The following is a 23,888-nucleotide window of genomic DNA, read 5'->3' as shown; positions in this document are numbered from 1 at the left end:
TTTATGTTTGTCTGTTATTATTTCTTTTTTTATTCATTAATTTTCCTGAGGAGGAGCCAGCCTGAGTAATACTGTCTGAAGTTATTACAGGGCTGAGTAAGCCTTCACAAGTGGCGACCTTGCCAGGATACAATTCGACAGAATCAAGATTCAATTCCATCTCGAATCTACCATTGGAACTTCAACGCTGCATACCACAGACGGTTACCACCAGCCATGAGTAATCATTCTCTATGGTAGGACTACGGTACAGGTATTTAAAAGATTTGGTGATTGTTATAGTCTCAATTTATTGTAAGTCAAGTCAGGCAGGATATAATAGTTAATTCTGCCACCTTTCTTGTGAGCTTGAAACACTTTGGAGGATTAGACTCTAGGGACCCGAGATTTTCCAGTGACAATTTGTTTCATTGAGCTCTTTATTTTATCAAGGGAACTATCATAGGACACTCTTGATTTGTTGGTGAGAAGATTGGATGGTCAAGTGACCCCATTCTACTTACTGTTTGCTCGGAGCCGGCATAGAACCCTTCGTTTTCATTAATACATATTGTTTAATTGAAGCAGGGATCGAGCTCTCTGGTTTATTTACAGTTTGAGCAGAGCAGGAATTGAACCCTCCGTTTTCTTTAATACCCATTTCATTTCCCCTGATAGTTTAAGTTATTCTTGCAAGCATGGAGGAATACCAGTTTTGGATGAACGCTGGAAGTAAGTTAGGAATAACAGGGAAAAATTTAGAAACTTTCATTAGTGCTAAGATCCAGGAAAGACTTGAAAGAGAGAGAATTGAGAGAGAAGAAAGACAGCTATAAAGGGAAAGAGAAGAGAATAAGGAGAGAGAGAGAATCGAAAGAGAAGAGAAAAAGGAGAGAGAGAGAATTGAGAGAGAAATCCGAGAAAGACAGTTAGAAAGAGAGCGAGGAGACCAAAAAGAGCGTGATAGACTTGATCGTGAGGAAAGAGCTAGGGAACGTGAGGAACAAGCTAAGATACATGAGGAACAAGCTAAGATACATGAGGAACAGGTTAAATTAAGAGAACTTGAGGAAAGAGCAAAGGATAGAGAAGTTGAGGAAAAAGCTAGAGAACATGAGTTAGCGAGCTCGAAAAATCTCGCCTTGAATTAGAGAATAAAAAGTTAACTTTTACACAACAACAATTAGAGGAAGGAGTAATGGAACAACGTGCAGTCAGTGCACATATTCCAACACCTAATTTACCTCCCTTCACAGAGGGGGAAGACATAACTTCATACATTATCAGGTTTGAAAATACCGCTATCCTCTGTGAATGGCCTGCTGACACCTGGGCTACTAGGTTAGGAATGTTATTTTCTGGTACTGCTTTGAATATCTATGCAACTTTGTAACAGGATATCATATGTAATTATAACCTACTGAAGAAGGCAATCCTTAAAGCATATCAAAGAACCACAAATTCTTACAGGAAAGATTTCAGGTATGCCACCTTACAGCCTGGCCAGAACTTTCAGCAGCTACAGGTAACACTCTTTCGTTTGTTCGACTTTTGGATAGAGAGTTCAGGAATTGATCACAGTTATGAATCTCTTAGAGACTTCATGGTTGCTGACCAGTTCCTGACAGCTCTTCCCCATCAGATACGAACATTCATCAGAGAACGTAACCTGATTAAAGCTGAGGAAGTTGCTGAGGCTGCTGACCTGTATGCTGAGGCTCACAATTCCTATAAAGACCTAAAGGGATCAAACCCTAAGGGCAAGGGTTCATCAGACCTTAAGAAATCAAAGCCTCTAGTGGAAAGTAAAATGACTTCTTTTATTCCTGTTTGTCATTTGTGTTAAGGGACATAAACTTCCAGATTGTCCTTCTAAGAAGGTCCAAAAAGTTGGAAGATGTTTTAAAGACTGTAATGACCAAGCACCCTTCTGTTCAGGAACAGTTAATGAACTTAATGTATCTACCATTTTACGAGACACTGGATGCACATGTATAGTCATTTCTGATAAGCTGCTCCCTAACCTTAAAGAAACTCATTCCTTTGCTATACTTTCAGACTACTTGGGCCGTACGGACACTTTTCCTACCATCCGTTGTTACATTAGGTCTAAATGGTTCACAGGTTGGTCTGAAACCGTACTAGCTCCCATCACTTCTTGCTCCGTACTAATAGGTAATGTAAAAGGTGCCATTCTTCCTTCTGAGGTTGACCTTTCATCACCAAAGGTGATCATAGGTGTTTCAGATCATCTTCTTGTAGAGTCAGAGAAGCCCCTCGAAAGTTCAGATGAGACAATGTCTCGTGAGATTCATGTGGGATTAAAAACCAGTGATGCTACTCTCGAAAGCGAGGTAGTAGGATCACCGGTTCACTTGTTAGATGAAAGTGAAGATATCACCTCCGATACCATAAATGTCTTGACTAGGGCTCAGACAAAAGCCCAGGCTTCTCCTACTATCCATCCTTTGATTTTCCCTGACTTTAAGCCTTTAGATATATCGAAGGACTCCTTTGTCAATTTACAACGTAATTGCCCTTCTCTTCAGAATTGCCATAATGCCGCTAAACAAAATCAAGTTATCCAAAGGAAAAACTTTTCATATAAATTTGAATATATAAAAGGTATCTTGTACAAGTCAGTATTCAAATTAAATTCAGATGAGACAGACTATTCCATCTTAGTTGTTCCAAGTCAATGCAGAGAGACTGTTCTTAAAATGGCTCATGACCTGCCAGTGGCCGGACATTTCTCGCATCGTAAAACCTTAAATAAAATTAGGGAAACCTATTTTTGGCCAAAAATGTCCACAGATATCACTACCTATTCTAGATCATGTAAAGTTTGCCAACTGTCATACTCCCGAGGTACCAGGCGAGTACCTATGGTCAAAATGCCTATCTTTATGGCACCGTTTGAAAGAGTAGCTATTGACATTGTTGGTCCTTTATCTCCACTTTCATCTGGGGACATAGATATATATTAACATTAGTTGATTATGCTTCGAGTTTCCCTGAAGCCATACCCTTAAATACCATAACTACTACAGAGGTGGCTGAAGCCCTTTTGTCCATCTTCTCCAGAGTGGGCATCCCTAGAGAAATTTTGTCTGACCGTGGGACACAATTCACATCTGACTTAATGCAACATCTATACCAACTTCTGGGAGTGAAGCCTCTCTTCACCACACCCTATCATCCCAGCTGTAATGGGAGGATTGAGCGCCAGCATTCTATTCTCAAGTCCATTTTAAGGAAACTTTGCTCCCTTAAACCTAAGGAGTGGCATCGTTACCTACCCTGTGCTTTGTTTGCCATGAGGGAAGTTCCCAGTGACTCTTTGGGGTTTTCACCTTTTGAACTTCTCTATGGTAGACAGGCCAAAGGCCCATTGTCCATCCTTCATGACTTATGGACTAATGAGGAGGTAAATGCTGAGGTTCAGTCTTCTTACCAGTTTCTCCTTGACCTTAGATCCAAACTTGAGGAGACCTCTGATTATTTTTATTATTATCACACTGGCCGATTCCCACCAAGGCAGGGTGGCCCGAAAAAGAAAAACTTTCACCATCATTCACTCCATCACTGTCTTGCCAGAAGGGTGCTTTACACTACAGTTTTTAAACTGCAACATTAACACCCCTCCTTCAGAGTGCAGGCACTGTACTTCCCATCTCCAGGACTCAAGTCCGGCCTGCCGGTTTCCCTGAATCCCTTCATAAATGTTACTTTGCTCACACTCCAACAGCACGTCAAGTATTAAAAACCATTTGTCTCCATTCACTCCTATCAAACACGCTCACGCATGCCTGCTGGAAGTCCAAGCCCCTCGCACACAAAACCTCCTTTACCCCTTCCCTCCAACCCTTCCTACGCCAACCCCTACCCCGCCTTCCTTCCACTACAGACTGATACACTCTTGAAGTCATTCTGTTTCGCTCCATTCTCTCTACATGTCCGAACCACCTCAACAACCCTTCCTCAGCCCTCTGGACAACAGTTTTGGTAATCCCGCACCTCCTCCTAACTTCCAAACTACGAATTCTCTGCATTATATTCACACCACACATTGCCCTCAGACATGACATCTCCACTGCCTCCAGCCTTCTCCTCGCTGCAACATTCATCACCCACGCTTCACACCCATATAAGAGCGTTGGTAAAACTATACTCTCATACATTCCCCTCTTTGCATCCAAGGACAAAGTTCTTTGTCTCCACAGACTCCTAAGTGCACCACTCACTCTTTTTCCCTCATCAATTCTATGATTCACCTCATCTTTCATAGACCCATCCGCTGACACGTCCACTCCCAAATATCTGAATACATTGACCTCCTCCATACTCTCTCCCTCCAATCTGATATTCAATCTTTCATCACCTAATCTTTTTGTTATCCTCATAACCTTACTCTTTCCTGTATTCACCTTTAATTTTCTTCTTTTGCACACCCTACCAAATTCATCCACCAATCTCTGCAGCTTCTCTTCAGAATCTCCCAAGAGCACAGTGTCATCAGCAAAGAGCAGCTGTGACAACTCCCACTTTGTGTGTGATTCTTTATCTTTTAACTCCACGCCTCTTGCCAAGACCCTCGCATTTACTTCTCTTACAACCCCATCTATAAATATATTAAACAACCATGGTGACATCACACATCCTTGTCTAATGCCTACTTTTACTGGGAAAAAATTTCCCTCTTTCCTACATACTCTAACTTGAGCCTCACTATCCTCGTAAAAACTCTTCACTGCTTTCAGTAACCTACCTCCTACACCATACACTTGCAACATCTGCCACATTGCCCCCCTATCCACCCTGTCATACGCCTTTTCCAAATCCATAAATGCCACAAAGACCTCTTTAGCCTTATCTAAATACTGTTCACTTATATGTTTCACTGTAAACACCTGGTCCACACACCCCCTACCTTTCCTAAAGCCTCCTTGTTCATCTGCTATCCTATTCTCCGTCTTACTCTTAATTCTTTCAATTATAACTCTACCATACACTTTACCAGGTACACTCAACAGACTTATCCCCCTATAATTTTTGCACTCTCTTTTATCCCCTTTGCCTTTATACAAAGGAACTATGCATGCTCTCTGCCAATCCCTAGGTACCTTACCCTCTTCCATACATTTATTAAATAATTGCACCAACCACTCCAAAACTATATCCCCACCTGCTTTTAACATTTCTATCTTTATCCCATCAATCCCGGCTGCCTTACCCCCTTTCATTTTACCTACTGCCTCACGAACTTCCCCCACACTCACAACTGGCTCTTCCTCACTCCTACAAGATGTTATTCCTCCTTGCCCTATACACGAAATCACAGCTTTCCTATCTTCATCAACATTTAACAATTCCTCAAAATATTCCCTCCATCTTCCCAATACCTCTAACTCTCCATTTAATAACTCTCCTCTCCTATTTTTAACTGACAAATCCATTTGTTCTCTAGGCTTTCTTAACTTGTTAATCTCACTCCAAAACTTTTTCTTATTTTCAACAAAATTTGTTGATAACATCTCACCCACTCTCTCATTTGCTCTCTTTTTACATTGCTTCACCACTCTCTTAACCTCTCTCTTTTGCTCCATATACTCTTCCCTCCTTGCATCACTTCTACTTTGTAAAAACTTCTCATATGCTAACTTTTTCTCCCTTACTACTCTCTTTACATCATCATTCCACCAATCGCTCCTCTTCCCTCCTGCACCCACTTTCCTGTAACCACAAACTTCTGCTGAACACTCTAACACTACATTTTTAAACCTACCCCATACCTCTTCGACCCCATTGCCTATGCTCTCATTAGCCCATCTATCCTCCAATAGCTGTTTATATCTTTCCCTAACTGCCTCCTCTTTTAGTTTATAAACCTTCACCTCTCTCTTCCCTGATGCTTCTATTCTCCTTGTATCCCATCTACCTTTTACTCTCAGTGTAGCTACAACTAGAAAGTGATCTGATATATCTGTGGCCCCTCTATAAACATGTACATCCTGAAGTCTACTCAACAGTCTTTTATCTACCAATACATAATCCAACAAACTACTGTCATTTCGCCCTACATCATATCGTGTATACTTATTTATCCTCTTTTTCTTAAAATATGTATTACCTATAACTAAACCCCTTTCTATACAAAGTTCAATCAAAGGGCTCCCATTATCATTTACACCTGGCACCCCAAACTTACCTACCACACCCTCTCTAAAAGTTTCTCCTACTTTAGCATTCAGGTCCCCTACCACAATTACTCTCTCACTTGGTTCAAAGGCTCCTATACATTCACTTAACATCTCCCAAAATCTCTCTCTCTCCTCTGCATTCCTCTCTTCTCCAGGTGCATACACGCTTATTATGACCCACTTCTCGCATCCAACCTTTACTTTAATCCACATAATTCTTGAATTTACACATTCATATTCTCTTTTCTCCTTCCATAACTGATCATTTAACATAACTGCTACCCCTTCCTTTGCTCTAACTCTCTCAGATACTCCAGATTTAATCCCATTTATTTCCCCCCACTGAAACTCTCCTACCCCCTTCAGCTTTGTTTCGCTTAGAGCCAGGACATCCAACTTCTTTCCATTCATAACATCAGCAATCATCTGTTTCTTGTCATCCGCACTACATCCACGCACATTTAAGCATCCCAGTTTTATAAAGTTTTTCTTCTTCTCTTTTTTAGTAAATGTATACAGGAGAAGGGGTTACTAGCCCATTGCTCCCGGCATTTTAGTCGCCTCATACGACACGCATGGCTTACGGAGGAAAGATTCTTTTCCACTTCCCCATGGACAATAGAAGAAATAAAAAAGAACAAGAGCTATTTAGAAAAAGGAGAAAAACCTAGATGTATGTAAATATATATATGCATGTGCGTGTCTGTGAAGTGTGACCAAAGTGTAAGTAGGAGTAGCAAGATATCCCTGTTATCTAGCTTGTTTATGAGACAGAAAAAGACCTCTGATATAGTTTCGAAAAACCCAAGCTTGTCAGCGCACCAGTGCAAAACCTATTTTGATTCCAAAAGTCAGAGGAGAAGTTTTAAAGTAGGAGATGACGTTCTTGTACTTTTGCCTATCAAGTCATATAAATTATTAGTAGCATGGAAAGGTCCATATAAAGTATTAAAAATTTGTGGGAAAGTTGACTACCTCATAGAAGTCAAGGGGAAACCTAAGCTTTATCATATCAACATCCATAAGAAATATTACCGAAAAAATTCGGTTAACTGCCTTAATAACTTTGACTTAGTTTTTCCACACGAACTTGATACGACAACTGAAGAATGTAAAGTGTGCGCAATTGACACCTCTAACTTATACTATGATGAAGAACTACATGACTTGGTGATTTTTGACTACTCGGGCACAACCAACATTAATATTAATGAATCTTTGGATGACCATAAGAGACATGAACTACTTCAATGTGTGAGTAACTTTTCAGACGTCTTTACTGACATTCCAGGTGCTACCTCCACTGTAGTCCATAAGATTGACTTAGTGACTGACAGTCCTATCAAACGGAAATTATACCCAGTTCCAGTTCACCTTAGGGATGCATTTGACCGAGAGGTAGACAAATTATTAAAACTAAAGATCATTGAACCTTCAGTATCTGCATATTGCTCACCAGTAGTCATGGTTAAGAAGGAGGATAATTCATATAGACTTGCTATTGACTTCAGAGGCCTTAATGCTATAACTCGGTGGGATGCTGAGCCTATGCCCTTAATAGATAGCGATCTACACAAATTTTATGACGCTTCCTTCTTTTCAGAGATTGATATTGCGCAGGCATATCATCAAGTAATGTTAGATCCTTCTTCTAAGCAGTACACCACTTTTCCTACACACCAAGGGCTGATGCAATATGGAACTATGCCCTTCGGTTTGGTAACTGCCTGTGCTCCCTAAGTGAGAGTGATGAGAAAGGTCTTGGGTAATATGCCAAATGTTTCAGTTTATTTTGATAACATTTACGTAATGACATCCACGTGGGGCGAACATATCCAAACATTAACATCAGTTTTGCGTAGGTTACGCTCATGGCCTCACTGCCAAGCCGAAGAAATGCTTCCTTGGGTATAACAAGATTAGATATCTTGGACTGATACTTTCTAATAACTCTCTGCAGCCTCTCCCCAGTAAGATCAAAGCTTTATTAGAATTTAAATTCCCCACAACCAAGAAGCTCATGCATAGCTTTCTTGGTTCTGTAAATTTTTATGCACGGTTTATCCCGAACCTTACTGATCTTACAGGCATCTTATCTGACTTCCTTAAAAAGTCTGTGAAGGAACCTCTTGAACTTTCTGACGTAGCACGGGAAAAGTTTAATGAGATTAAAAGTATCTTTTCGAAAGACCCTATACTTAAGATTCCAGATATTAATAAAACATTTTGCTTAAGAACTGATGCCTCCAATACTGGCTTAGGTGCGGTGTTACTACAATACCATTTTGGTACTCCCTTCCCTGTATGCTTCCTAAGCCGGATACTCCTTCCCGCAGAAACGAGATACTCCACCACAGAAAAGGAATGTTTGGCTCTTGTGTGGGGTATCTCCAAACTTAAATTATATTTGCTGGGAAAAGAATTCATTTTAGAAATGGACCACAAACCTTTGATATACCTAAAAACTTTTAAGGAGCCAACAGTCGCCTCTTGAGGTGGACATTGGCACTCCAGGCTTTTAAGTTCCATATTGTGTATATCAACGGTTCATCCAATTATTTCTCTGACTGGTTAAGTCGTGACAGTCAGTAGAAGATTTCTTGCCTTACACGACTTTCACATGTTAGAACTTTTTCCTTGCCTATTCTTCGTATACTCCTTGACTATAAGTCTTGGTATGGGGGAGTAGCAAGGGAGTATGTAGTAACAATAGTTTCATTGCTGGCTACTTGTTAAGGTAGGGAAAGTCAAGCTCCTGCTATTCCCGCCTTTTTTCCCTCACCCTGAAAGTGATAGTTTGACTGCCAGCTGCTTGTTAAGGTAGGGTCAGTCTAGCTCCCGCTATCACTTCCCCTCCCTCTTCCCCCCCCCCCCCGAAAGGTGACGTGTTGTGCTCTGGTCAAACAGTAAATCACTCGACTCACAGCTCCCAACACTACTGTAAGTACATGCCTGCCTTGTATTCTAGTGGATTTATTGGTTAAAAGCTTCACTTTTGACCAATAATAAACTTAGTCTTTTCAGCCTTGCTCTAAGTTGACTGTTGTAATAATCACCACATCTTTTAGGTATTGTACTTATGGAGAGTGATTTCTTAAGCAGTGGGTAACCTGTCTATCTTTCCAGCTTGGATGACAGAGAGGGTCACCTGTCAATCAACGAGAAGAACTGAAGGAGACGGACTAACGTCCTGGAGACGTCCCATATTTGATTTACTTGCCTGTGCACTTGTATGAAGAATCAGGACGTAACCCCTCATCATTGCAGCGGTCAAGAATCTGATCTCCTGTCATCGGGAAAGATTACTTATGGCCACTAGAACGAGCCAGTGGGTTGTAACCAACACCTGCGACCTTCCCCCCATCATCAGCAACGGCTACGATTTCAACAACAGTGTCACCAACACCAGACACCCCTATGTATATTAGCGTTGAATTCAGTTATTTATATTTTTCATTTTTCATTTTCTTTAATATAGGATTAATATTTCATATTTAAGTGTTTTATATTTTATATTTTCTATATAATAAAGTGTTTATGTTTGTCTGTTATTATTTCTTTTTTTATTCATTAATTTTCCTGAGGAGGAGCCAGCCTGAGTAATACTGTCTGAAGTTATTACAGGGCTGAGTAAGCCTTCACAAGTGGCGACCTTGCCAGGATACAATTCGACAGAATCAAGATTCAATTCCATCTCGAATCTACCATTGGAACTTCAACGCTGCATAACACAGACGGTTACCACCAGCCATGAGTAATCATTCTCTATGGTAGGACTACGGTACAGGTATTTAAAAGATTTGGTGATTGTTATAGTCTCAATTTATTGTAAGTCAAGTCAGGCAGGATATAATAGTTAATTCTGCCACCTTTCTTGTGAGCTTGAAACACTTTGGAGGATTAGACTCTAGGGACCCGAGATTTTCCAGTGACAATTTGTTTCATTGAGCTCTTTATTTTATCAAGGGAACTATCATAGGACACTCTTGATTTGTTGGTGAGAAGATTGGATGGTCAAGTGACCCCATTCTACTTACTGTTTGCTCGGAGCCGGCATAGAACCCTTCGTTTTCATTAATACATATTGTTTAATTGAAGCAGGGATCGAGCTCTCTGGTTTATTTACAGTTTTAGCAGAGCAGGAATTGAACCCTCCGTTTTCTTTAATACCCATTTCATTTCCCCTGATATTTTAAGTTATTCTTGCAAGCATGGAGGAATACTAGTTTTGGATGAACGCTGGAAGTAAGGAATAACAGGGAAAAATTTAGAAACTTTCATTAGTGCTAAGATCCAGGAAAGACTTGAAAGAGAGAGAATTGAGAGAGAAGAAAGACAGCTATAAAGGAAAAGAGAAGAGAATAAGGAGAGAGAGAGAATCGAAAGAGAAGAGAAAAAGGAGAGAGAGAGAATTGAGAGAGAAATCCGAGAAAGACAGTTAGAAAGAGAGCGAGGAGACCAAAAAGAGTGTGATAGACTTGATCGTCAGGAAAGAGCTAGGGAACGTGAGGAACAAGCTAAGATACGTGAGGAACAAGCTAAGATATGTGAGGAACAGGTTAAATTAAGAGAACTTGAGGAAAGAGCTAAGGATAGAGAAGTTGAGGAAAAAGCTAGAGAACATGAGTTAGCGAGCTCGAAAAATCTCGCCTTGAATTAGAGAATAAAAAGTTAACTTTTACACAACAACAATTAGAGGAAGGAGTAATGGAACAACGTGCAGTCAGTGCACATATTCCAACACCTAATTTACCTCCCTTCCCTCTGTGAATGGCCTGCTGACAGCTGGGCTACTAGGTTAGGAATGTTATTTTCTGGTACTGCTTTGAATATCTATGCAACTTTGTAACAGGATATCATATGTAATTATAACCTACTGAAGAAGGCATTCCTTAAAGCATATCAAAGAACCACAAATTCTTACAGGAAAGATTTCAGGTATGCCACCTTACAGCCTGGCCAGAACTTTCAGCAGCTACAGGTAACACTATTTCGTTTGTTCGACTTTTGGATAGAGAGTTCAGGAATTGATCACAGTTAAGAATCTCTTAGAGACTTCATGGATGCTGACCAGTTCCTGACAGCTCTTCCCCATCAGATACGAACATTCATCAGAGAACGTAACCTGATTAAAGCTGAGGAAGTTGCTGAGGCTGCTGACCTGTATGCTGAGGCTCACAATTCCTATAAAGACCTAAAGGGATCAAACCCTAAGGGCAAGGGTTCATCAGACCTAAAGAAATCAAAGCCTCTAGTGGAAAGTAAAATGACTTCTTTTATTCCTGTTTGTCATTTGTGTTAAGGGACATAAACGTCCAGATTGTCCTTCTAAGAAGGTCCAAAAAGTTGGAAGATGTTTTAAAGACTGTAATGACCAAGCACCCTTCTGTTCAGGAACAGTTAATGGACTTAATGTATCTACCATTTTACGAGACACTGGATGCACATGTATAGTCATTTCTGATAAGCTGCTCCCTAACCTTAAAGAAACTCATTCCTTTGCTATACTTTCAGACTACTTGGGCCGTACGGACACTTTTCCTACCATCCGTTGTTACATTAGGTCTAAATGGTTCACAGGTTGGTCAGAAACCGTACTAGCTCCCATCACTTCTTGCTCCGTACTAATAGGTAATGTAAAAGGTGCCATTCTTCCTTCTGAGGTTGACCTTTCATCACCAAAGGTGAACATAGGTGTTTCAGATCATCTTCTTGTAGAGTCAGAGAAGCCCCTCGAAAGTTCAGATGAGACAATGTCTCGAGACATGAGATTCATGTGGGATTAAAAACCAGTGATGCTACTCTCGAAAGCGAGGTAGTAGGATCACCGGTTCACTTGTTAGATGAAAGTGAAGATATCACCTCCGATACCATAAATGTCTTGACTAGTGCTCAGACAAAAGCCCAGGCTTCTCCTACTGTCCATCCTTTGATTTTCCCTGACTTTAAGCCTTTAGATATATCGAAGGACTCCTTTGTCAATTTATAACGTAATTGCCCTTCTCTTCAGAATTGCCATAATGCCGCTAAACAAAATCAAGTTATCCAAAGGAAAAACTTTTCATATAAATTTGAATATATAAAAGGTATCTTGTACAAGTCAGTATTCAAATTAAATTCAGATGAGACAGACTATTCCATCTTAGTTGTTCCAAGTCAATGCAGAGAGACTGTTCTTAAAATGGCTCATGACCTGCCAGTGGCCGGACATTTCTCGCATAGTAAAACCTTAAATAAAATTAGGGAAACCTATTTTTGGCCAAAAATGTCCACAGATATCACTACCTATTGTAGATCGTGTAAAGTTTGCCAACTGTCATACTCCCGAGGTACCAGGCGAGTACCTATGGTCAAAATGCCTATCTTTATGGTACCGTTTGAAAGAGTAGCTATTGACATTGTGGGTCCTTTATCTCCACTTTCATCTGGGGACATAGATATATATTAACATTAGTTGATTATGCTTCGAGTTTCCCTGAAGCCATACCCTTAAAGACCATAACTACTACAGAGGTGGCTGAAGCCCTTTTGTCCATCTTCTCCGGAGTGGGCATCCCTAGAGAAATTTTGTCTGACCGTGGGACACAATTCACATCTGACTTAATGCAACATCTCTACCAACTTCTGGGAGTGAAGCCTCTCTTCACCACACCCTATCATCCCAGCTGTAATGGGAGGATTGAGCGCCAGCATTCTATTCTCAAGTCCATTTTAAGGAAACTTTGCTCCCTTAAACCTAAGGAGTGGCATCGTTACCTACCCTGTGCTTTGTTTGCCATGAGGGAAGTTCCCAGTGACTCTTTGGGGTTTTCACCTTTTGAACTTCTCTATGGTAGACAGGCCAAAGGCCCATTGTCCATCCTTCATGACTTATGGACTAATGAGGAGGTAAATGCTGAGGTTCAGTCTTCTTACCAGTTTCTCCTTGACCTTTGATCCAAACTTGAACATAAGAACATAAGAACATAAGAAAGGAGGAACACTGCAGGAGGCCTGCTGGCCCATACTAGGCAGGTCCTTTACAATTCATCCCACTAACAAAACATTTGCCCAACCCAATTTTCAATGCCACCCAAGAAATAAGCTCTGATGTGAAAGTCCCACTCAAATCCAACCCCTCCCACTCATGTACTTATCCAACCTAGATTTGAAACTACCCAAAGTCCCAGCCTCAATAACCCAACTAGGTAGACTGTTCCACTCATCAACTACCCTATTTCCAAACCAATACTTTCCTATGTCCTTTCTAAATCTAAACTTATCTAATTTAAATCCATTACTGCGCGTTCTCTCTTGGAGAGACATCCTCAAGACCTTATTAATATCCCCTTTATTAATACCTATCTTCCACTTATACACTTCGATCAGGTCTCCCCTCATTCTTCGTCTAACAAGTGAATGTAACTTAAGAGTCTTCAATCTTTCTTCATAAGGAAGATTTCTGATGCTATGTATTAATTTAGTCATCCTACGCTGAATGTTTTCTAACGAATTTATGTCCATTTTGTAATACGGAGACCAGAACTAAGCTGCATAATCTAGGTGAGGCCTTACTAATGATGTATAAAGCTGCAGTATGACCTCTGGACTTCTGTTGCTTACACTTCTTTATATAAATCCCAGTAATCTATTTGCCTTATTACGTACGCTTAGGCATTGCTGTCTTGGTTTAAGGTTGCTGCTCACCATAACCCCCAAGTCCTTTTCGCAATCTGTATGGCTAAGTTCTACATCATTTAATTTATAAGTACTAGGGTTATGGGCACTCCCAAGCTTCAGAACCTTGCATTTATCTACATTGAACTGCATCTGCCACTTTTCTGACCAAGAATAGAGTTTGTTTAAATCCTCCTGAAGTTCCCTAACATCTACGTTTGAATCAATTATCCTACCTATCTTTGTGTCATCGGCGAATTTGCTCATATCACTAGTAATTCCCTCATCAAGATCATTGATATATATTATAAACAACAACGGGCCCAAGACTGATCCCTGTGGAACGCCACTTGTTACAGATCCCCACTCGGATTTAACCCCATTTATGGACACTCTCTGCTTCCTTTCAGTGAGCCATGACTCGATCCACGAGAGCACTTTTCCCCCAATGCCATGAGCTGCCACTTTCGTAAACAGTCTATGGTGCGGAACTCTATCAAAAGCCTTACTAAAATCTAAGTAAATAATATCAAATTCTTTATTGTGGTCAACAGCCTCAAAAGCTTTACTGAAGAACGTTAATAAATTAGTTAGACAAGACCGGCCTCTTGTGAATCCATGCTGAGTATCATTAATCAAGCTATGCTTATCGAGATGGCTTCTTATAATCTCAGCTATAATTGACTCTAGTAATTTGCCTACAATTGAGGTCAGGCTTATTGGGCGGTAATTTGACGGTAACGACTTGTCCCCTGTTTTAAAAATAGGAGTTACATTAGCCATCTTCCACATATCAGACACTACACCTGTTTGGAGAGATAAATTAAAAATATTAGTTAATGGTTCACAGAGTTCCATTTTGCATTCCTTAAGAACCCTTGAAAAAACCTCATCAGGACCCGGCGACTTATTTTGCTTCAGTCTGTCTATCTGCCTCACAACCATCTCACTAGTGACTGTGATGTTACATAATTTATCTTCTTCTAGCCCACTGTAAAAATTAATTACTGGAATACTGTTAGTGTCTTCCTGTGTAAAAACTGAGACAAAATAATTATTTAAAATCAAGCACATTTCATTCTCATTGTCAGTAAGGTGCCCATAGTTATTTTTAAGGGGACCTATCTTATCTCTAACTTTTGTTCTATAGACCTGGAAAAAACTTTTTGGGTTAGTTTTAGAATCCCTAGCAACTTTAATTTCATAGTCCCTTTTAGCTTTTCTTATCCCCTTTTTAATGTCCCTCTTAATGTCAATATACTGATTCATAAGATGACCCTCACCTCTTTTGATACGCCTATAAATTCCTTTCTTATGCCCTAGTAGATATTTGAGCCTATTATTCATCCATTTTGGGTCATTTCTATTTGATCTAATTTCTTTATATGGGATAAACGCTCTTTGAGCAGCATGTATAGTGTTCAGAAAACTGTCATATTGATAGCTCTCTTCGTTACCCCAGTCAACAGATGATAAGTGTTCTCTAAGCCCATCGTAATCTGCTAAGCGAAAATCTGGGACTGTTACTGAGTTATCGCTACTATCGTACTTCCATTCAATGCTAAATGTAATTGATTTGTGGTCGCTAGCACCCAGTTCCTCTGAAATTTCTAAATTATTAACAAGGGATTCATTGTTTGCCATAACTAAGTCAAGCAGGTTATTTCCCCTTGTAGGTTCTGTCACAAACTGCTTCAAAAAACAATCCTGAAATACTTCTAATAAGTCGTATGATTCTAAATTCCCAGTCAAGAAAGACCTCTGACATAGTTTCGGTAAAAACCTAAGCTTGTCAGCGCACCAGTCTCGGACATACAATGCCACAAAACCTATTTTGATTCCAAAAGTCAGAGGAGAAGTTTTTTGAAAGTAGGAGATGAAGTTCTTGTACTTTTGCCTATCAAGTCAAATAAATTATTAGTAGCATGGAAAGGTCCATATAAAGTATTAAAAATTTGTGGGAAAGTTGACTACCTCATAGAAGTCAAGGGGAAACCTAAGCTTTATCATATCAACATCCATAAGAAATATTACCGAAGAAATTCGGTTAACTGCCTTAATAACTTTGACTTAGTTTTTCCACACGAATTTGAAACGACAACTGAAGAATGTAAAGTGTGCGCAATTGACACCTCTAACTTAGACTATGATGAAGAACTACATGACTTGGTGACTTTTGACTACTCGGGCGCAACCAACATTAATATTAATGAATCTTTGGATGACCATAAGAGACATGAACTACTTCAATGTGTGAGTAACTTTTCAGACGTCTTTACTGATATTCCAGGTGCTACCTCCACGGTAGTCCATAAGATTGACTTAGTGACTGACAGTCCTATCAAACGGAAATTATACCCAGTTCCAGTTCACCTTAGGGATGCATTTGACCGAGAGGTAGACAAATTATTAAAACTAAAGATCATTGAACCTTCAGTATCTGCATATTGCTCACCAGTAGTCATGGTTAAGAAGGAGGATAATTCATATAGACTTGCTATTGACTTCAGAGGCCTTAATGCTATAACTCGGTGGGATGCTGAGCCTATGCCCTTAATAGATAGCGATCTACACAAATTTTATGACGCTTCCTTCTTTTCAGAGATTGATATTGCGCAGGCATATCATCAAGTAATGTTAGATCCTTCTTCTAAGCAGTACACCACTTTTCCTACACACCAAGGACTGATGCAATATAGAACTATGCCCTTCGGTTTGGTAACTGCCTGTGCTCCCTAAGTGAGAGTGATGAGAAAGGTCTTGGGTAATATGCCAAATGTTTCAGTTTATTTTGATAACATTTACGTAATGACATCCACGTGGGGCGAACATATCCAAACATTAACATCAGTTTTGCGTAGGTTACGCTCATGGCCTCACTGCCAAGCCGAAGAAATGCTTCCTTGGGTATAACAAGATTAGATATCTTGGACTGATACTTTCTAATAACTCTCTGCAGCCTCTCCCCAGTAAGATCAAAGCTTTATTAGAATTTAAATTCCCCAAAACCAAGAAGCTCATGCATAGCTTTCTTGGTTCTGTAAATTTTTATGCACGGTTTATCCCGAACCTTACTGATCTTACAGGCATCTTATCTGACTTCCTTAAAAAGTCTGTGAAGGAACCTCTTGAACTTTCCGACGTAGCACGGGAAAAGTTTAATGAGATTAAAAGTATCTTTTCGAAAGACCCTATACTTAAGATTCCAGATATTAATAAAACATTTTGCTTAAGAACTGATGCCTCCAATACTGGCTTAGGTGCGGTGTTACTACAATACCATGATGGTACTCCCTTCCCTGTATGCTTCCTAAGCCGGAAACTCCTTCCCGCAGAAACGAGATACTCCACCATAGAAAAGGAATGTTTGGCCCTTGTGTGGGGTATCTCCAAACTTAAATTTTATTTGCTGGGAAAAGAATTCATTTTAGAAACGGACCACAAACCTTTGATATACCTAAAAACTTTTAAGGAACCAACAGTCGCCTCTTGAGGTGGACATTGGCACTCCAGGCTTTTAAGTTCCATATTGTGTATATCAATGGTTCATCCAATTATTTCTCTGACTGGTTAAGTCGTGACAGTAAGTAGAAGATTTCTTGCCTTACGCGACTTTCACATGTTAGAACTTTTTCCTCGCCTATTCTTCGTATACTCCTTGACTATAAGTCTTGGTATGGGGGAGTAGCGAGGGAGTATGTAGTAACAATAGTTTCATTGCTGGCTACTTGTTAAGGTAGGGCAAGTCAAGCTCCCGCTATTCCTGCCTTTTTTCCCCCACCCTGAAAGTGATAGTTTGACTGCCGGCTGCTTGTTAAGGTAGGGTCAGTCTAGCTCCCGCTATCACTTCCCCTCCCTCTTCCCCCCCTGAAAGGTGACGTGTTGGGCTCTGGTCAAACAGTAAATCACTCGACTCACAGCTCCCAACACTACTGTAAGTACATGTCTGCCTTGTATTCTAGTGGATTTATTGGTTAAAAGCTTCACTTTTGACCAATAATAAACTTAGTCTTTTCAGCCTTGCTCTAAGTTGACTGTTGTAATAATCACCGCATCTTTTAGGTTTTGTACTTATGGAGAGTGATTTCTTAAGCAGTGGGTAACCTGTCTATCTTTCCAGCTTGGATGACAGAGAGGGTCACCTGTCAATCAACGAGAAGAACTGAAGGAGACGGACTAACGTCCTGGAGACGTCCCATATTGGATTTACTTGCCTGTGCACTTGTATGAAGAATCAGGACGTAACTCCTCATCATTGCAGCGGTCAAGAACCTGATCTCCTGTCATCGGGAAAGATTACTTACGGCCACTAGAATGAGCCAGTGGGTTGTAACCAACACCTGCGACACCCCCCCATCATCGGCAACGGCTACGATTTCAACAACAGTGTCACCAACACCAGACACTCCTATATATATTAGCGTTGAATTCAGTTATTTATATTTTTCATTTTTCATTTTCTTTAACATAGTATTAATAGTTTATATTTAAGTGTTTTATATTTTATATTTTCTATATAATAAAGTGTTTATGTTTGTCTGTTATTATTTCTTTTTCTATTCATTAATTTTCCTGAGGAGAAGCCAGCCTGAGTAATACTGTCTGAAGTTATTACAGGGCTGAGTAAGCCTTCACAACGACATCCATGGCAAGAGTACGATTTCGACTACCACTAAACCTATCACGGTAAACTACGTCAGCATAAAGACTCATACGATCGGTATCTATTATCGTCGTACCCGATGGGAAGGACTCAACCCCGTCCCGCACCATAAAACCCATTATATTTAATGCCCGACGATGCTGACTTTGTTCATGTAGAACATACGCAGATGGTCGGTTTCCCCAAAGAACTTCATCAATTCCCGCTGCAATTCGCATCCACTGAAATAACTGATTTTGTAAATCCGATATTTCCGCTTTCAGGGCGGCGATGGTGGTTACTGGATATGCTGCACGTGGCTCGTAACACGCACGTAATTGATGTTGTAAGTAATTTAACTTCCCATAACGCAATTGTATCGCCTCTTTACTCATTGCCCGAAAAAAGTATTTAATACATGGTTTACCCCTTACATCCCACTACTCTAGAATATCTACGACATCCATCCCATTATTCCATAATTGAGACCAGATCCGACGAAATAAATCACGAATTTCATCCCCTTTTAAGAGGCTAACATTTAATTTCCAAAACCGAGGAAAGACTTGTGGCAAATCAGCCCAAGCGAGACGCACCAATACCGCACGATGATCAGTAAAATGTTCATCACATGTCTGGACACTGTATGTCAGTAGCAAGTGCTACATAGATTCTATCGAGTCGCGCCACGTAACCCTGTCAGACAAAAGTAAAATCCACCCCACCAACTACATCACCTCCCACATCGCGCAACGCAACCCCTTGCAAAATATCACCCAAAAGTTGATAATAGAACCCATTACCCCGGGGTTCCACATCCCGACATCATGTAATGCAATTCCAGTCACCTCCCACGACGGATACCACAGGAAGTGACTGGAAATGATACACTAGCGTCTCCTGAAAAAAACTGATTTTTCGTAACCGCATCCCCCGCCACAGGCCCATATACGCTAATGAATCCGACTCTCATCGTACCCCACCACCCGTCAATGCACATCAAACGACAATCAGACCCAACTTTCCAATGATGTAACCGAAAAGGACTGTTCTCTCGTATCAACACTGCCACACCACCTTTTAACCACGGACTATTCACACTGTCCACAACATAACCTCATATCCTCAATTCACCCACATCCCGAAAATTGTATTCTTGAAGAAACACAATGCCAGGTTTAAAACGACATAAACACTGCTCAAAATCATCTTTCCTATGAACCGCCCATAAATCATTGACATTTATAGATAAACACTGGAATATTGCTGGTTTTCATGACACATTCACTCTTAACACATTTAGACGCTGAGCTACATCACCGTCAGTGCCAATAACATCACCAGGCGGGAGACTCATCACCCTGGCATCATCTTCAAAGCTATTAGCCGCAATTGCGGCCCACGACTTTCTTCCAGATCGTTGTCCTGGTGTCAGTTCGTCATAACTACTTGAATTCCCTGCCGCCCGCTTACGGAGCTCCCGTCGAGAACAGTGTGGGCAGGCACGGTCACGTGTGCATGGACGTCCACGCTAGTAGTTATCAGAGTGGGTCCGTCGGGAGTCGCAATCGTTGACGGTGGGCTACCAATGCTATTATCGGACACCACTGGGGTGGATGGTGGAGCCGGACACTCCTCCACCGCACCATATAATTCCGGAAATGATACAGGGATGCCTAGCTTGACCTCACGAGATGGGACAACATCAGTTGATGTCGCCGCGACACCGTCATCAACAACGCTCTTCTCCATACAGGGCAATGTTGCACACGACGAATCAGGTGTAGAGACAGGCACATCGAGGGTAGACTGTTGAGATGTTGGTGTCGGACGGGCACCCACCCCTGCCATGGACTCAGGGTCGTGTGTAGGAGCGTCTGATGGCACACGTTGCTCACGTTGTCGAGAACGCTGACGATCACATTGATACGCCATGTGTCCATATGCATCACATAACCGACACGTCTTCCTTTGCCCCAGGTAATACACATATACCTGAGAATGGTAGACTCCGAGGACAACAAAAGACGAGATGGGCATTTTGAGGGACATTTTTCACCGAAAATGACCCATCAGGTTTACCGTCAAACAGGCCATGGCTCCATACCCCTGCAGTAGCCTGATGGATCGTCCCAAATTTAGTGAAGTCCTGATGGATTGCATACTTATCAGCTTCGAAAGGGACATTTTGAAGCTTGACCCACGTGTAAGTGCGGGACACATCCCGGAGACACACTGCCACAGCTGGGTTCACCTGACAACATAGATCTTGATATCGTTGAACCTCCTCAAACACCGTAGGAGTCGTAAACTTGATGAAAACCCGGGAAGCACCGTTCACAGAAACACCATAGATGTTATCATTGGAGATCTTATATGTATCCCGCAAGATTTGAAGTAGGAGGACGTCGACATTAGAAGCCAACAAAGATCCTTGTAAAAGCTCCACACAGACGGTATTAACCCATCGCCGGCTTCCCTCCATCTTGTAGGTAATGTTGATTTTTGCCACCAGAGGGCCAAGCGCGGAGCATGTCCTGTCTAAATTATATGTTTTGGGTTAAGTTGGCTTCATTAAGAGCTTCACTCTTGTTTAGGGTTTTAGACCCCAATTTATTCCTGCCTTGATTTGACTTAATTACATAGTGTTATGTTACCTTTTAATCCTCACCATTTCTTTTAAAGTGATGTCTATTGGTGTGTAACATTGTGTTTTCTTTCTTTTAGCCTTGACTGTCGACTCGGGTCATTCGACAGAGGCAAGATAGAAGGACATTATTATTATTATTATAATCAAAAAGAAGCGCTAAGAAGATAGAAGGACAGCCTAGATCTTTACAAGATCTGAGACGACACTTTGACATCTCTTCATACACTAAATAGTGTTTGTTGAACATAATATTTAATCGTTCAATGGTTTGTGGTGAGGGCTTACCATGTACAATACCACTGATAAACCAATCACATTGATTTATGTAATTCTGGTCAAATGTCACCCCTATCTATCAGCTGCAGCTAACATAACTAGGTGTGAGTGTGGCTGGACTTAACTGGTATTGTAACTGACCCAATTTCCCCTAGTTGTGGTAAGGAAAGTATGACCCCGGTATCATTTTCTTGAGTAAGCTGCTACAGATGTGCAGTTATGTCCTCACTCATTGACTTGGTCATACGTCACGCGATAGGGTGCTGTCTTATCCCTGTGTTCATAACACTTGAATATATAACGCGATATAAACTTAACAGTTATCGGAATTGTACCGTTTAACTCTCACTTGTAGTTGCACCGAACTCCAGCAAAGAGAGGACAGCGTGTCTTTTGACTCTGGTACAAACATATGTGTTTAAATTAATCCGTGAGAGTCCTTTAGCCCCTTACTAGGGCTAAGTCCCTCAGAGGGCTGAGAGGAGCTGAGAGGGCTAAAAGATACCCTCTACACTGGAGAATTTTCTCCACACTTTCTCTAATTTCCTTACAGGCTTGGTTCCAAACTGGTGCTGCATACCCCAATACAGGCCTGACATACATTGTGTACAGGGTCTTAAACGGTTCTTCATTGAGATGTCGGAATGCTATTCTTAGGTTTGCTAGGCGCCCATGTGCTACTGCAGTTAATTGGTTGATGTGAGCCTCAGGAGATATGCCTGGTGTTATACTCACCCCAAGATATTTTTCCTTGAGTGTGGTTTGTAGTCTCTGGCCCCCTAGAGTGCACTCTGCGGTCTACTTTGCCCTTCCCCGTTCTTCATGGCTTTGCACTTAATGGGGTTAGACTCCAAGAGCCAGTTTCTGGACCTGGCCTGCAGCCTGTTCAGGTGTCTTTGTAGTTTCTCCTGGTCCTCATTTGATTGAAATCTTCTCATCAACTTCATATCATGTGCAAACAGGGATACTTCTGAGTCTATTCTTTCTGTCATGTCATTCACATATACGAGAAACAGCACCGGTCCAAGGACCGACCCCGGTGGAACCCCTCTTGTCACAGGTGCCCACCGACACCTCGTCACGTACCATGATTTGCTATCTTTCCGACAGGTATTCCCTGATCCATTGCAGTGCCTTCCCTGTCATACTTGCCTGGTCCTCCAGCTTATGCACTAATCTCTTGTGTGGAATTGTGTCTAAAGCCTTCCCTACATTCCAAGAAAGTGCAATCTACCCATCCTTCTCTCTCTTGTCTTACTACTGTCACCCTGTCATAGAACCCCAGTAGGTCTGTGACACAGGATTTCCCGTCCCTGGAATCGTGCTGGTTGTCGTTGATAAGCTCATTCCTTTCTAGGCACTCCACCACTCTTCTCCTGATAATCCTTTGCATGACTTTGTATATGTTATTACTGTTCTTGCTGTTGAACAACGGTTTAGTGCCGATGGAGGTAGCGAAGGTAGCAATGATACGGCCATGAGCTTTATCGTAACTCGTCTTAAAATTATGTATGGTTCCTGCCTCCACTACATCACTTGCCAGACTGTTCCACTTCCTAACAACTCTGTGGGTGAAGAAATACTTCCTAACATCTCTTTGGCTCATCTGAGTCTTCAACTTCCAATTGTGACCCCTTGTTTCTGTGTCCCATCTCTGAAACATCCTGTCTCTTTCCACCTTATCTATTCCACACAGTATTTTGTATGTCGTTATCATGTCACCCCTGACCCTCCTGTCCTTCAGAGTCGTCAGAGCGATCTCCGTTAACCTTTCTTTGTAGGATATTCCCCCTGAACCGTGAGCTTTATCATACCTCTGCTTAATGCTATGAATGGATCCTGCCTCCACTCCATCGCTTCCCAAACTATTCCACTTCCTGACTACTCTGTGAACTGAAGAAATACTTCCTAACATCTCTGTGATTCATCTGTGTCTTCAACTTCCAACTGTGTTCCATTGTTGCTGTGTCCCATCTCTGGAACATTCTGTCTCTGTCCACCTTGTAAATTCCTCTCAGTACTTTGTACGTCGTTATCATGTCCTCCCTATCTCTCCTGCCCTCCAGCGTCGTCAGGTCGATTTCCTTTAACCTCTCCTAGTAGGACATACCCCTTAGCTCTGGGACTAGTCTTGTTGCAAACCTTTGCATTTTCTCTAGTTTCTTTTCGTGCTTGGCTTGGCGAGGCTTCCAAACTGGTGCAGCATACTCCAATATGGGCCTGACGTACACAGTGTACAGGATCCTGAACGATTCCTTATTAACGTGTTGGAATGCTGTTCTTAGGTTTTCCAAGTGCCCATATGCTGCAGCAGTTATTTGGTTGATGTGTGCCTCAGGAGATGTGCTTGGTGCTATACTCACCCCAAGATCTTTTTCCTTGAGTGAGGTTTGTAGTCTCTGGCCCCCTAGACTGTACTCCATCTGCGGTCTTCTTTGCCCTTTCCAAATCTTCATGACTGCATTTGGTGGGGATGAACTCCAGG

The sequence above is a fragment of the Cherax quadricarinatus genome, chromosome 53, assembly GCF_038502225.1.
Source record: "Cherax quadricarinatus isolate ZL_2023a chromosome 53, ASM3850222v1, whole genome shotgun sequence".
Classification (NCBI taxonomy): domain Eukaryota; kingdom Metazoa; phylum Arthropoda; class Malacostraca; order Decapoda; family Parastacidae; genus Cherax; species Cherax quadricarinatus.
This window is presented reverse-complemented; position numbering follows the sequence as displayed.